Source organism: Cornus florida, unplaced genomic scaffold, assembly GCF_030987335.1.
Source record: "Cornus florida cultivar Cherokee Brave unplaced genomic scaffold, ASM3098733v1 CherokeeBrave_3.0.0_Hap2_Chr01, whole genome shotgun sequence".
Taxonomy (NCBI): Eukaryota; Viridiplantae; Streptophyta; class Magnoliopsida; order Cornales; family Cornaceae; genus Cornus; species Cornus florida.
Window position 1 is genome coordinate 96,247,288 of NW_026775571.1, and position 17,653 is coordinate 96,264,940.

The window sequence follows — 17,653 nt, forward strand, 5'->3', positions numbered from 1 at the left end:
TTTCGCTAATCACTCATTTCATATCGTTTATGGTACTTTATTATGATATGAAATGCGGTGTGTCATAATTCTTCTTTTGGTTTACTGGGGGAATATCAATAGATTCAATTGGTTTATCAGTCACTATCAAATGGTTTTGAATCCTCAATTGGATATGTAAACCCCTTTCGGTTCATTTTTTTTAATCCAATCTATCAACATGCTACCATGGTCAGTTCACTCTGCTAATAATGCTGAAAACATCAAATCAGCAGGTGGTTTTTGGATTACTTTTTGACAAATTGTAGGAAGGTCCCGGGTCTCTGCCACATAGGCAGGATGGGTTCCAACTTCCAACCGCAGCAAGAGTATTGTGAAATTCGTTAAAGTTGGTATTAAAGAAAAGTCTTGATCATTTTTTACAGTAAAAAGTACATTCTTTTAATTTTGTACATAATGATTAATTCTAAGTCTACTGGATTGATGCAAGAAACCTAGGAAGCCCTATTTTTTTACCCAAGTTTTTGACATCCTCGGAGACCTGCGCTCTGAGTTCTCCGAAGCTAAATTTTCTGTACATGGAAGGCTCAACGCAACTCTGTATCATAGTCAGCTCATCGAATGGGCAGAAGAAGTATGCAGTCGAGAACCTCTGCACTAGCTTGTTGGTCACGACCCTATGTTCAACACTCTTATAAAGGCCATTGCTCCATACCTGCATCGATCGCAAAGATTCAATGACAATTGCAAGTTAACATGGATAGACGGTTTGTTAATTTATTGAGGAATTAATGAATTTTAAGAAGATATGCAACACTCATTATTGTACCTCAAATAAGTCACCAATGTTGATAACTAAAGTCTCTTGATTTGGTTTAACAGCCATCCATTTCCATTCCTTCACCAACTGCAATCCTCCAATCTGATCTTGATGGATGATGTTGAGAAAGTCGCTATCGGTGTCTTAACCAAACCGAACGCCTCAGGAGATACCGGCAAGGTGGGTACCCGTTCAACCGAACATAGCATGTGCTCGGTAAACAGTTTTCTTCAAAGAATGTCAATTTTTGGCCCATATTCACTGCTAAAATTTCCACCAACTTTTTTGCAAGTTCGGAAACTATTGTGACACATTGTAGCATTGCTGATCTGAACAAGTGCAAGGGAAAAATAGTTCAGGCAAAAGTAGGATTTTTTTTTTTTTTTTTTCACAGAACAAACAAACAAACAAAAGTAATTATATGTTACCCCTTTCGGTTCAATTTTTCATATTGTCTACCAAGAATGCTAATACGTTGGTCATTTCACTCTCCCTAAAATGCTGAAAACATCAAATCAGTAAGCTGAGGATTACTTTTTACTTTTGACAAATTGCAAGTAAAAGGTGAAATAGGTGAATCAACAAAAGTTGACATGCAGTAAGTGATATATATCCTATTCCATTGCAATTGCTTTCACATATACTGCATTTTATGGATAACTGAATCACTGTTTTTTTGAAAAAATAAATAAATAAGATTTAAAAGGTAGAATCATCCCTTGTTGTACTTCTATTTCTTGTGTCAAAAATATTTTGTATCAAAAATAAAGAAAAGTAACTTCTCAACAAATTGAATTGACACATAGACACATAGGCCTAATATGCCCTAATTAGGAATTGTGCGCATTAATATTTATTTAGCACAATTAATAATAAAAGTAAATTAATTAGGTAAAACTAAACGTGGCCTCAATCAGAAGAGCATATAATTTCAGTAAAAATATTTTCTAATAAAGTTTGATCGTTTTTATAATATCTAGTAAAATATATGTCAACTAACTAGAATTGGACCAAATTTAACTGAGTTAAAACTTTAAACTAAACTATTTTTTCTTCTCCAGAGTCAGCATTAGATTAACTAAAAACAATTATATTGGTATATATCTTCTTATCATAATAGCATTCAACAGATAGAAAACAACACACACACACACACACACACACACACACACACACATATATATAAACACACATAAACACATAGAAGGGAGGGTTGCACATATACACATAAAGAGAGAGGGTTGTAAGTATATACCTGAGATTGGTGTGACCACCGGAATCCTGGAAACTGGTCATTGGGACATGGAAGGCTTCAGACCATGACAGCTTACTGGGATATTTAGCCATTTCTGTTCCCCAACGCTAAGTACCGGCCTTGAAAGGCAAACCTTCTTCCCTTTTTTTCACTTCAAATGGCTTCTCGAAAACCCTAACCTGCTCGCTTCTCATTCTCTCCAGAATCTCCCCAGGTATACCGTGGTTCACTACTTGAAAGAAACTCCACTTTTCTGATGCCTTCACCATCTCCCTCTTGCACTCCTCCACATCAAACTTCCCACCATTCAATCTACTCAGGTCAATCATTGGCAGTTCGCATTCATCTACCACTATAAAGTCCTCCGGTGGAGTCGCTCCGTTGGTATTCCGGACGAGGCTCTGGTAGAACTCCAGCAAAGGTGGCTCTGGCGAACCCATACTTACAGACTGAAAAAATAAACAAAAACTAACAAGAGAAGTATTAGACATATATATATACATAGTAACATATATATATATATAATAAACTGCATGGTTCAAATTAAATAACTAGCTAGTATTAGTAAAGGAGTCACAGACTTACCCTATACTTTAAAGACTAAGATGAGAAAGAATAAAATCTAGAAGTGATAAGGAAGAAGAAGAAAACGGAAGAGCTGAGCTTTGTTTGTTATTGTCGATGAAAAACGTTATTGTGCTGTATTTTATGGAGTGAAGAGAGAGAGAGAGAGAGAGTTGGGCTTTAGGGGGAGGGAGCTAGTGAGGTATAAATTGGTCCATTAACAGATATTCACATAAGGAACTTGTTTTGAGTGGACCGTGAAGCGGTCAAAAATCATAAAATAGATAAATGAAAATTTCATGAGTATTTTTTTTTTATATAATAAAGTACATTCGATTTTTATACTTCTATAGTTGTTTACATTTATATTAGGAGCACAGAGAGTCACACATTCACTAATTTTATATGAATAAAGATTGATATTATCATGACATTAGTAATATTAATGACATTATGATAATGTCAACCATACTGAATACTCACAATAGAAATTAGATTAAAGTAAAATGATATTGATAAATAGAATAGCAATTATATTTAATAAATAAATATAAAAATAGTATCATTTCCATTATATTATTTAAATAATATAATGGAATTGATCACTTGTATGGTAAACTCTTGACATACTCTTGAGGCATTCGGGGTTACATTAACTTTCTTAATTGAGCAGTACTTGTCACCCATTTAATTATTTTACTTTATTTGCAAATTTTGGATAATGCAAACTATTAATATCCAAATTTGTTAATTTAGAAATATTTTTTGTAATTTAAATTTGAAGCACGGACACTTCTAAAAAGTAATTGTACCCGTGTGTACCCGTGTCTGTATCCATATTATATAGCAATTTAACCTTTGCAAAAATGGTGGCCCACTGTCCATAGAAACAATACGCGAAGGCGGAGATGGTATTGACTTTTAGGGTAAAACCCAACTCTTCCTTTCCCCATAGAAAGGTACAAGGAACAGCTAATTATAGGGGCGTTGTACATGACATTAGTAAAATCTAATTTATGTTAAGGTCTATCTTTTCAGCACCGCCATATGTTAAAATTATTAAAATATTCTTAATTATATTATTTTAAATTTCTCGAAATATTCAAATAGATAAAAAGTGGAATGAGGATGAGATAAATTGTCTATAAACATCACAAAATCATAATCGAAGATAAGACTGATTTAGTCAGAATTGTTGTTGCCCACATACAGAAAGATAAATTTATTTTTGCCGGTGTACATGGAAATCCCCATAGTTATATATTGGAGAGAGTAATGATACTTTGTCCGATCAAATTGGCCTACTCGTAGTCTGAATCCTACGTGTAATTGCCACTAATTACCTAAATCGTTGATATTTTATTTGTATGCTAAAGATACCAAAAATAAATATATGGAAAGAAGCAGAAAATGTTTTGACGACCCATCTCTATCTCTCTGATTTCATTCTGCTGCTTCCTTGATTCTTTCTCTCTTTAACTCACTGTTCACTCTTTTCTACTAACAAAATTGATAAGAAAACAAAGCATTGAGAAGTCTTTATTGGTTCATAAAATCAAAAGGGAAAATACATATATATACAAAGAGGAAAAAACGAATCCTAATAAGATTGAAGGTATTTTTTCATTTTTTTTTATTTCATTTTCAATATATATTTTGGCTTCCGTATATGAAGATTTGATTAAGAAAAAAAAAAAAACTTCAAAAGTTCGTTAAGAATTGTAATGATGAATCGTGAGTTAGAGAGATAAACAATCAATGGAGAGATAAAGAATCAATGGAGCATCAAACGAAGAAGATGAATAGAGAAATTCTTTCCATATTTATTTTTGGTATCTTTAGTTCCCAAATAAAATATCGACTATTTAAATAATTACGTGACAGTTACATATAGGATTCGAACAAGGAATAGTTCAATTCAATCGAACAGAGTATCGTTACTCTATTGGACATAATTTACAAATAGCCGGTACCCCTCTTAATTAATGTGCTTTATTTTTATTAATACTAATAAGGAGTGGAATAGAGAACGTGTCAACTCACACCAAGTATTGTAAACAGGCTTCTAAGTGACATGCAACATCGTAAAATCTGACTATCTGTTTGGGTGGGACCGACAATTTAGGTGATTTCTTTTCTGCACGCCATACGTACGCTAATATTATCAAATTACATATCCTTAATTACTTTATTTTAATTATCTCGAAAAGAGTTATAAATGATTCAATTAAAATATGTATTAAATGATTCATTTGATCTTTTATGTATTTTTAAAAGTCTGTCTCAAAAGATGATGAGGAAATTCTCTTGAGAGCATTATTTGTCTTGAAATACTCTAATAGATAAAAGTGAAATGAGATTGAGATAGACTGAAAACAAATATTACAAAAAAACAGAGTTGAATTATCTTGGAAATTATTAATTTTAATTAGTCAAAGACATGTACATAATTAAAATTAAGATAAGAGTAGTACATAATTAAAATTAAGATAAGAGTATAACATAACACAAAATTAAATGGGAGACATGACCAAATGCCTCTAAACTTATAGTAACTTTTAGAAAGGATAACTCTGATTTTAGAGTTCTTAAATGAGATGTGGATGAGACAAAATGCACATAGATATTACAAAATTAATTAGCCAGTGACCTAGAGGTATTAGTTCCCTATCATTTAAAGGGAAGTCAGGGTTCGAGTCTCAATAAAAACATGTGTATGAGTATTAACTAAAAAAAAAAAAAATTCAAAGTTGAGCATCAAAGTTGAGGATGAGACCTTAATTCTTAGGGTTCCATTGTTACTACTATCACAAACACAGATAAATTAGTTTTTGGCATGTGCAAGGTTAAAATTAAGAGTACAAATTCTCTAGGGTACAAAGTTGAATTAGGAATCGAATAATACACAGAGGGCAAAAGGTATCACACAATCATGAAAGTTGACAAAATAGTGAGTGATAAAATTCATTCGAAAATTAGGAGCACGGAATTTCTATAGTACAAACATTAGATCAAACAAAATCTAATAGAACGTTACATGTAATATAAGAGAGGATGCCTACTCAAAAATAAACAAGGGGTTATTAGGTGTCCTTCAAAAAAACAACTCCATGTTATCTAAAATTATGTACTGATTATAATCATCTATAAAGTACGGACAACTTTACAAATGAGTCATACCCGTATCGTATTTGTGTCAGACAATTTATATATATTTCCAAAAATAAAAATAATAAAAAATCATTTTGAACACTTTAACTACAATTATGGACACGTGAAATCATAAAATAGATAAATGATAAATTCATTAGTATTTATTCTGTCCGTTCCAAAATAAATGAGTATTTCGGGAATTGTGACTCATACCCATCTATTTTGGAATGAACACAATAATTTTTATTATTTATTTTATTTATTTACTGGAATACATTGAATTTTTATACTCGTAAAGCTGTAAACCTTTTGAATAGATGTTGCACCAAAATTTAATTGCACACGATTAGATTAATACATTAAAAGAAATATATATATAGATATATATATATATATATATATATATATATATATATATAATGTCCTGTTAATAATTTAGGAATACTTTATACAATATAACCTTTGTAATAAATGGTGGCCCACCGCCCACCGAACCACTACACGAAGGCGGTGATGGTATTGATTTGTAGCCAACTCTTCCACTCTCCATAGAAAGGTGCAAGGAACAGCTTAATATGGAGGCTTTGTTTGTACATGAAATAGTAAAATCTTATTTATGGTTAGGTTTATGTTTTCAGCAACGCCATATGTTAAAATTATTAAAATGTTCTTAATTACATTATTTAATTTTTTTTTTTTTTTAAATACTCAAATGAATAAAAGTGAAATGAGATGAGATAGACTGTCGGTATATATCACAAAATCAGAGTCGAGTATCACAAAATTGTGAGAGTGATAGATTTTGTCGAAAATTAAGAGTACTAATTCGACGAGTATAGAATAAAGCATAATTCAAATAAATATCAAACAATGAAGAGAGTTATGTAACCATTAAAACATGAGATGGAGTGGCATCGCATTAGCTGAGTTGCTACCAAGTGAAAATGCCTCTGAACTTGTAGTAACTTTTACAATGGATAACTCTGATCCAATTTAAAGTTCTTGAGATACTCAAATGGATAAAAATGAAATGTAAATAAAGACGAAATGCACATAGATATTACAATATTAGAGTTGAGGATCAGACCTGGATAGGCTTGGATGGGGTTGCCCCCATTGTTACTACTATCACACAAATAAATTTGTCATTGACAAATAACAAATATCTCAAAATTATGAGTGTGATAGAATTCATTTGAAAATTAAGAACACAAATTTTAATAGAGTATTAGAATGATGTTACTAAATCCAAGTCACCTATACAATACTCCTAAACGTCAAATGAAATTGAGTGTAGATAGATAGATATACATAAGAGCAATAGAAACCGTTGGAGGCAATGCAAGAGAGGATGCCAACTCAAAAATAGATGAGGGATTATGTGTCATTCAAAAAAAAAAAAGAAAAAACAACTCCCTGTGATCTGGAAATATGTACCGGAGAGTCATCACATCAGATGAGTTCAAATGCCTCTGAAATATTGTCAGGTCTCTCTGTTTCCTTTGGAAGCTGGATTTTCATTGCTGTCCAGCTTCTTCCTTCGATACTTGGAATAAATTGGTCAAAAGTAATTGCCTAGTTATGAACAATACAGAGTAAAAGCTTCAGGTAGAAAAAAACATTAGGGCAAACAGATCATGCAGTGTATCAATTAGTTGGGTGTACTTGTTAAAACTACTAATTCTTAGAATTTGTTTGGCTCAGTTTGAAAAATTAATTTAAAAAATTAAAAAATTTGTCAATCAAATAAATTACCAAACCATACTTTTTTTTTTTTTTGACAAACCAAATCAAGTATATCCTTACAATTTTGAATTCTTTTTTTCTTTTCACTCATTTTAACCACGTAAATTCGTCTTGTCTTTGCGCCATCTTGAACATTGAAGTTACCAATAATCTGCTAGGTTACTCTTCTTGATAAAGTTTGAATGTTCTTATCGTTCTCAATAAAAAAATACATATTCAAAGTAAAATATATCAGACACCATGTAAGGATGTAATAAACTTGGCTGTTCAAGCTTCAATTTATTTAAGTTGAGTTTGATGTGATCAAGGCCATTGATAACAATACTGCAGAAGAAAAAGGATAAATTTTTCTGTGCGAAGAGGGAAAGAGAAAGTGGGCTTTAGGCTATAAATAGAGCGAGAAGGAGACAGTGAGTGAAAAAAGACTTGGGCTTTAGGGGGTTGAGGGGCATGGGGTATAAATAGGTAGGTCCATTAGAGATATACACAGCGAAGGAACTTGTTTTGAGTGGACGGTCTGCGCGGTCAAATCATAAAGTTGATAAAATCAATAAATAAAAAATTATATATATATAATTATAAAATAGATAATTGACAAGAATGACAAAATCTTTTTTTTTTTTTTTTTTTTTTTTTTTTTGATACTGGAGTACATTCAATTTTTATACTCGTAAAGCTGTTAACCTATATGTTGCATCAAAATTTAATTACACACAAAATTAAGATTAATACATTAAAAGAAATATATAAATAATATAATATTTAAATTTGTTAATAATTTAGGAATATTTTATACTATCTAACTATTGTAATAAATGGTGTCCCACCGCCCACCTAGCCAATACATGAAGGCGGTGATGGTATTGATTTTTAGAGTAACCCCCAATTCTTCCCCTCCATAGAAAGGCGCAAGGAACAACTAATTATAGAGGCTCTGTTTGTACATGACATAGTAAAATCTTATTTATGGTTAAGTCTATCTTTTCAACAACGTCATATTTTAAAATTATCAAAATATCCTTAATTACATTATTTAAATAAATAAAAGCGAAATGAGATGAGACAGAGTGTCTATAGATATTACAAAATCAATGTCTGAGTATTACAAAATTGTAAGAGTGATAGACTTCCTCGAAAATTAAGAGTACTAATTCGACGAGTATCAAATAAGATATAATTCAAATAAATATCAAAAAATTAAGAGAGTGAGTATCAAATAAGACATAATTCAAATAAATATCAAAAAATTAAGAGAGTGAGAAATCGTCCCATTTAGTACACTCAAAAATTAAAATGGGGTTAGATGTCATTCAAGAAAACTACTCTATAATATGGATTAAAACATGAGATGGAATGGCATCACATTAGTTGAGTTGTCACCAAGTGAAAATGCCTCTGGACTTGTAGCAACGTTTACGATGGATAACTCTGATCTAATTTAAAGTTCTTGAGATAGTTAAATGAAGACAAAAATGGGATGTAAACGAAGACAAAAATGCACATAGATAAATAAAATAAATTAAATAATAATTATATATAAAAAAAAATTATAAATTATAAAATAGATAATTGATATGAATAACAAAATCATTTTTTTTTTTTTTTTTTTGAATATTGGAATACATTGAATTTTTATACTCCTAAAGCTGTTAACGATGTTGCATCAAAATTTAATTACACAAAAAATTACGATTAATACATTAAAAGAAATATGTAAATAATATAATGTTTAAATTTGTTAATAATTTAGAAATATTTTATACTGTCTAACCTTTGTAATAAATGGTGTCCAACCGCCTACCGAACCAAGTGATGGTATTGATTTTTAGGGTAACCCCCCAACTCTTCTCCTCTCCATAAAAAGGTGCAAGGAACAGCTAATTATAGAGGTTTTGTTTGTACATGACATAGTAAAATAAGATTTATGGTTAGGTCTATCCATTCAGTACCCCATATGTTAAAATTATCAAAATATTCTTAATTATATTATTTTAAATTTTTTAGAATACTCAAATGGAAAAACAAAAAATGAAATGAGAATGAGACAATTGTACGTGGATAAAACTTGTTTAATTATAAACTTCAACGAGGTTACCACATTACTGTTGCCATGACACACACAGAAATAAATTTAATTTTGCCGTTTACATAGTTAAAATTAAGAGATTGCAAATCCAATTAGATAGAAAATGCAAATTAATATCACAAAATTGTGAGTGTGATAGAATTTGTCAAAATTTTAGAGTATTATTGAATTCGACGAGTATTAAATTAAACAGAATTAAGATAGATATCAAAAAATTAAGAGAGAGAGAAATTAAAAGGGGGTTAGATGTCATTCAAGAAAACGACACTATGATTTGGATTATGTACCATTAAAACACATTAGCTGAGTTGTGATCAAGTAAAAATATCTCTAAACGTGTAACTTTTACAATGGATAACTCTGATTTTAAAGTTCTTGAGATACTAAAATGGATAAAAATGGGATGTAAATGGGACAAAATACATCCCATTTAGGTTTATCTTTTGATTCTTTTCAATACCGTCATTTGTTAAAATTATTAAAATATCCTTAATTATATTAATAGTAATTGAGAACAAGAGTCATTTAGTCCAAAGAGGCTTTGATAAGGTTAACCCATTATTATTTCCATAACAGACATAGATATCAAAAAATTAAGAGAGAGAAAATAAAAAGGGGCTACATGCCATTTAAGAAAACAACAATATGATTTGGATTATGTACCATTAAAACTCATTAGTTGAGTTGTGACCAAGTGAAAATGTCTCTAAACATGTAGTAACTTTTACAATGGATAACTTTGATTTTAAAATTCTTGAGATACTCAAATGGATAAAAATGAGATGTAAATGAGACCAAATACATCCCATTTTATGGTTAAATCTATCTTTTCAACACCGTCATATATTAAAATTATTAAAATATTCTTAATTATATTATTTTAAAAATTTTAAAATATTTAAATAGATAAAAGTGAAATGAGAATAAAAGACTTTCTAAGTCTATGTATTCAAAATCGTAATCGAGAACAAGACTTATTTAGTTGAAATAAGCTTCGATAAGGTTAGTCCATTGTTATTTGTTATTGTCATGAAGAGTTAAAATTAAGAGATTGGAAATCCAATGAGATATAGAGTGCCAATTGATATCACAAAATTAAGAGTAATAATTCTATGGTGTATTGATTCGACGAGTACAGAATTAAACAAAATTTTGATAGATATAAAAAAATTAAGAGGGAGCGAGAGAAATCGTCCATTTTTGTACACTCCAAAATTATAAGAGCGATAGAAGCCATCGAATGCAAATACAAGAGAGGATGCCAACTAAAAAATCGATATAAGTGGTTAGGTGTCATTCATAAAACCTAGCAAGAGAGGATGCCACATGTGATCTGGAATTATGTACCACTGTAAAAAGAGAGGGAGAGCCATCACATAAGCTGAGTTGAGACCAAATTCAAATGGATGAGGCTGAAATAATAAGTTGTCAGATCTCTGTTTCCTTTAATACCTGGAATAAATTGGTCAAAAGTTTTGCCTACAAACAGGTCACATGCGGTAAAAGATTCTGGTAGAACCAAAATAAATAAATGAACAAAACAATAAGGGCTAATAACATTGTGACAATGAAACTGCACGGGTGTAAGGGACGGAGTGGGGTGGTAAATTATGACACGATACGATAACACAACACTAATATAACACGATTTAAAAGGATTTGAATTTGATATAAATAGGTTTGGGTCATAAAAGGGTCGACACGATTGATCTGTTTACTTAACCGTATCAAGTTAGGGTTAAAGAGTTCAATTCGTATAATCTGTTTATATTTAACTTAACATGTTATAATCGTGAATATAACTTATATAATATGTAATATGTTTAAACCCAGTTATTATGAATAGTTAAATCATTTCAACATAAACCTTGTCTATGGTTTATGATTTTTCTTTTTATTTTAAATATTTAAGTTAATTATGACAATTTTTTTCTATTATTTAGTATTTGATTAAATATTAAATGTCTCATTTTAATAAACAGATTATTAAATGGGTTAATACGTTTACCTGTTTAATAAACGGGTTGTGTTAGTGTTCAGGATTCTTGACGCGATTATTAAATAGGTTGAGTCTGGGTTTACCTATTTAATATAATACCTTTACATCGACACGACACGAACACAACCCACGAACACAAATTGTCACTCCTAGGATGGACGCTTGTTCATTTATTTAAAAGCTTAAGTTAAACTGTGTTGCATATTTCATCCATTCATACTTAATTACTCAGAATAAATCTCCCCTTATAATATTCTTTTCCACTCGAACTCGCAACGCTCTTGTTGCTGTCGGGCCATCCTGTCTACCCGAGTGGCTCACCCAGACGCTTTCTGAGGCGGGAGCTTGACGTGACATCGGATTAAGGATTGAATATAACTCTGATATTAACGGTAACGAATGAGCGCTTGCCTATTTTGAGTTATAACTAGTGGACACTTATCTATTTATTCAAAAATTTAAAATGTTAAAACTACTATATACTCATTCATTTATATTTAGTCACTTTATCATTTAAATTTGACGTGGTACAAAACTCCCTTGTGACATCATGCCAAGAAATTATAGCTAAGATGATTACGTTAGTGTTAATTGGGCATACTCGTTAAAACTACTAATTCTCAGAATTTGTTTGGCTCAGTTTGAAATTTACATTTACTGAAAAGATCAGGTATGCCCATATCTAGATTAATTCTATGGCAATTTGTCTTATATCCTAAAACAGAAAAACACAAGGCCCTAATTAGATCTTAATCCATATATAGATACATGGAGATTTGGAATGGAATAGAAGTTGCCTAGAAGATTCTACCTATGATTTCCTCCCTTCCAAAATTATTATGATAATTCCAACTTTGTAATAAGAAACATCTCTTTTAAATTACAAAACTACCCCTACAAGTAAGTGTTAGTAGAGTAAGGTAGTGTTTGCCATGGCTCCGGGAATAACTTCGTAAAAATCAATTTGAAAATAAAAAGGTTAACCTAAGTTAATTTAACTTTTCAACAGTATTGGTAACTGCAAAATGATCTACAATTTTACACTAATACCCTAACATAATATTTATCTAATATCATTTTGACACAAATTATTGAATCTAGCACCAATTTTATCATTTCAAAAAACACATAAAATTGTAATTTAATTACGAAATAAAGGAATACACACAAGCTATTCATACATGCATGCATACACATCTGGCTGAACAACTCAAATATTTTATAATTTGTAGGGTTAAATCTGAACAACTCAAATATTTTATAATTTGTAGGGTTAAATCTCCCATCAGCTTCCCGAGAAATTGATTTCAAAAGCCTCATTTTGTGCTTCTATTGAACGGACTTTTGAAAACCTTGGCTTCTTAAGGAAGCCCATTTCAAAAAAATTACTAAACACGCCCATTTTTGTGGAATGCCTTCCTGATTTTAGAAGTCCGTTCTAGAGTCCCAGGAAGCCACGCCAAACAGAACCTAAGTTTTCAATAAATTAAAAATATTTTTGAAAATAAATTATCATTTTATCTGGACTATTACTAGAATTTATTTACAGTTAAAAATAAAAAAGGAACAAAAATTTGGGGGTGGAGAGAGTGTATATACTATTTTAGAGAGAGAACATAAATATAGTAAAAATCAGCATAGATACAATTAGTCCCCCAATATATGATGGCATTAAGACATTTTATTTTCCCCTACCTGGTTTTGATGCGCGGAAAATTTATCAGATTTGAGAGCTATTGCTTCCTTCAATGAACACAAATATTTTTAAAAAAATATTTTTTAATTTTTGGTGTTTGGTTGTCATAAAATATTTACTATTTCTTAACATTTTCTATATTTTATATTTTCATAAAATGTCTCATTAACTATATTTAATTATTCATACCTCATTTACATTAATGTGTCCCATTAAAAGTATAATTAAAGGTTAATTTCAGTTTATATCATCTATTATGTATATCTACATACAATTTTAATGAAAAACGTGTACATTATAAGTATATTAAAAAAAGTTGGGAGTTGAATAGTCAATAGTTACAACTTTTTAATTGCCAAGAGTTACATCTATCTCTTTATTTCTTAGCACTTTAATCAAATATATTCTGCTACATTATATCTTTTGGGCATTTTGTCTCTGTCATTAGTACTCCGTATTTGTTAAATTTTTTTTTTCTTTTTTGTTTTGTTTTGTTTGGGGTAAATGTTTTTTTTTTTTTTCAATAGATTAAAAATTACTATTTCATTTTGATGAATTGTCATGGAGATTGATCATTTTGTTATATGTTCTTGTTTTGGTCAGAATATTAAATTAAGCTTAACAACACTGCAGATGATTGTTTGGCTCATAAAAGGGGAAAGTAGAGAAGAAGGAAAATATTGAAGCAAGGTTTCAGAAGGTTTATTTTGTTAAACTTTTTTTTTTTCAAACATTTTTTATTTCCTTTTTGTATGATTATGTCATGCATAAGGAAAGAAGACCTGAGAAGTGGATTTTTTTTTTTTTTTTTCATATACAGTTCTACATTTTTTTTATTTCGGGCATTTCCTCTCTTTCATTAGTATTTGTTAGATTTTTTTCTTTTCTTTTTTGGCGTAGATACGTTTTTTATTTTTTCTATAGATTAAAAATCACTAATTTATTTTGAAGAATTGGCATGGAGATTAGTCATTTTTGGTTATGTGGTTTTTTTTTTTTTTTTTTTTTAATGGGTAAATCAATTTATTCAAAAAAACAAAGGCTACAATACAAGGGCTACCCAAAATAGGCAGCCCAAAACAAACATGAAGAAAAAGGCACTAAGGCCCGAATAGAAGCCTGAAGGCAACAAAGAACCTCCATAACTGCACAGAGGAAACCATTACACAGTAGAGCAAATAGCGAGCAGAGCTCAGTCCATAGCACTATTGTTATCAATGACCACACTTGGCAGTCTCCAATTAGCAGCCATACTCCAAGAGGTTCTGGAGTCTTTGAATCTCAAGGAGAGAAGATGACTACGAATGCAGTCTTCAGTGAGTTTCCACATGAGGGAATGAAGATTTTTCAGCATAGGTACGTTTGTTCCTTGTCTTCCATATGAAATAAATAGAAGCAGAAAAGCATAGTCTAGCTGTTATAGCATCCATAGAAATACACTTGTCATTCCACACATTGTCAATCCATCTAGCTATGAATGTAAGGCTACGCTCACCATAATAGAATCCACAAGTATGTTGAACCATATCCCAAATACAAGATGAAAAACTACACTTGAAGAACAAATGCTCATGAGTTTCATCCTCACTCATACACAAAGGACATAGGTTAGATTCTCCCATTTGACCTGCGAAGAACCTGTCTTTAGTATATAGTCTGGTGTGAAGAGCAAGTCAACTGACAAAGGCATGTCTTGGGATGTGTTTGGAAAATCATGTAATGCTGGTCCAAGTAGACAAAGGGGCATGAGGAAGAAGCGTATTATAGGCATGCTTCAAACTAAATTTGCCTGTAGGAGACAAAGTCCAAATAACCCTACCCATGCTATTAGCATTGATAGCTGGTGGATCTTCAACCAAGTTAATTAGATTCCTGAATAGGGGAGGTAATCTCCACTGGTCATGTCTGATAAAACCTTTGATGTTAGAGTTTACATTCCACATAGAGTTGATAATAACATCATTGCCAACACTAAGGTTGAGAGGGCCGGAAGGCAACCAGTAGTCAAACCATAGAAATGTAGTAGAGCCATCACCTACCTGATGCTTGATAAATTGCCAAGCTAAACCCCTCAGCTTGAGGAGCATTCTCCAGTTCCAAAACCTTAATTAATTGGCTTTAATATTCCAAAAAAATTTCTCCTTAAATTAAACTTAATTACACAGCAAATGATAGTTTGGAGAATGAGAGGAGAAAGTAGAGAAGAGGGAAATATTGAAGCAAGACTTCAGGAGGTTTGTTTTGCTTACCTTTTTTTTTCGAATATATTCTGATTTTTTTATTAATTTTTTTTTTTTTTCTTTTTATATGATCGTGTCATGCATAAGGAAAGAAGGTGTGAGAAGTGGAATTTTTTTTTTTTTTTTTTTTTTTTTCATATACTCTGCTACATTATATATTTTGAGCATTATCTCTCTTTCATTAGTATATATTAGATTTTTTTTTTCCTGTGATTAATCATTTTGTTATGTGTTCTTGTTTTGGTCAGAATATTGAATTAAGCTTTGGAAGATGAGAGGGGAAAGTAGAGAAGGGAAAATATTGAAGCAAATCTTTAGGAGGTTTGTTTTGTTAAACTTGTTTTTCTTGAATATATTCTTAATTTTTTTTTTCTTTTTATATGATCATGTCATGCATAAAGAAAGAATGCCTGAGTAGTGGAATTTTATTTATTTTATTTATTTATTTATTTATTTATTTATTTTTTCATATGCTTTGCTACACAATATATATTTTGGGCATTCCCTCTCTTTCGTTACTATTTGTGATTTTTTATTTATTTATTTATTTATTTTTTTGTGTAGATATGTTATTTTATTTTTTTTATGGATTAAAAATCACTTTTTCTTTCTGATGAATTGTCATGGAGATTGATAATTTTATTATGTGTTCTTGTTGTGGTCAAATATTGAATTAAATTTAATTACACTGCAGATAGTTGTTTAGAGGATGAGAGGGGAAAGTAGATCGAGAAGATGGAAATTATGCAAGGTTTCAAAAGGTTTGTTTCTTAAAACTTTTTTTTTTTTTTTTTTTTTTAACATATTTTGATTTTTTTTTTTTTTCCTTTTTGTATAATCATGTCATGCATAAGGAAAGAAGGCCTGAGATGTGAATTTTTTTTTTAAGGTTATATTTTTATTTTTTGAAAGGTAAGAAAATTGCTTAGTAAAGAAGTTCCAAAGCATCAAAAAGTGAAATTGAATGGTACCCAGTTCTTTGCTCAAAATAAATTAAGATTGGTGGCAAGTTTTATGAATAATAGAGTTATGAACCATTAGTTTTGCCTTTTCTATTTTGAATGTTGTAACTATATCACTATTTCCTCTATTAATTTAATGAAAATTTTCTCTTAATTTCTTATTTAATAAAGTAAGTCTTCAAAAGGTTTGTTTTGTTAAATTTATTTATTTATTTAAAATAGTAATCTTAGTTGCTTTAAGAAGCTTTTATAGGATCTATTTCAAAGACACACCTAAGTCACATAATTCTTTTCAACATGTATTATTTTCATGTTTCGAGCACGCTCCTGCTCTCATGTTCTCGCTCAAATTCTTATTACTTTTGACTTAATTCTGCCGTTCTCACGCTCTCGTTCTCGAATTCGCTCTCGCTCTCGCTCCTGCTCCGGCATTATCTGACTTAATGACTTAAAGACTTAAAGACATACTGATAAGTGTGATTTTTTTTTTTTTTTGAAACCTATGTTTAATTTTTTTTTAAGGTAAGAAAAGTGGAAATTGCATGGTAAAGAAATTTCAAAAAAATCAAAAAGGGCAATTAGGTAGTGTTAAAGGAAATTAAACAGAATTAACTTTGTTAATAGAAAATTTCGTGTAGAACCATTATTTTTATATTTTATTTTTTCTTAATCTATTTGTTAGATGCTAAGTACTTCTGAGCAAATATGTTAATACATTTTTAAATGTTTAAGTTGGAAGTTGAATACTTAAAACTTGCAACCCTTGGAATTTCTTAAGAGTTACATGTATCTCTCTTTTTTAGCACTTTAATCAAATATACTCTTGTATATTATATATTATGGGCATTCCCACTCTTTCATTATTTTGTGTTGGATTTTTTTTTTCTTCTTTTCGGTGTATATATATATTTATTGATTTTCATATATTAGAAATCACTATTTCATTTTGATGGATTGTCATGGAGATTGATAACGTTTGAAGCTGTGGCAAGAAATATGACATTTTAAAAGGCTATTTAATAGGAAATTTAAAGAGAGAACGTTGTTGTAATTAATTTTTGGAATAATTACATTGACCTCTCCTGAGATTTCGTCATCATACACTGACCTTTCTTCTTGTTTGTCAAATAATACTGACCTTCTTCGAACTTTA

At 30.4% G+C, this 17,653-nt stretch overlaps 1 pseudogene; it reads right to left on the reverse strand.

Annotated features, from left to right (window-relative positions):
• Positions 1-451: 451 nt before the first annotated feature.
• LOC132278245 (gibberellin 2-beta-dioxygenase 8-like) lies at positions 452-16,932 on the reverse strand (annotated as a pseudogene).
• Positions 16,933-17,653: the final 721 nt, after the last annotated feature.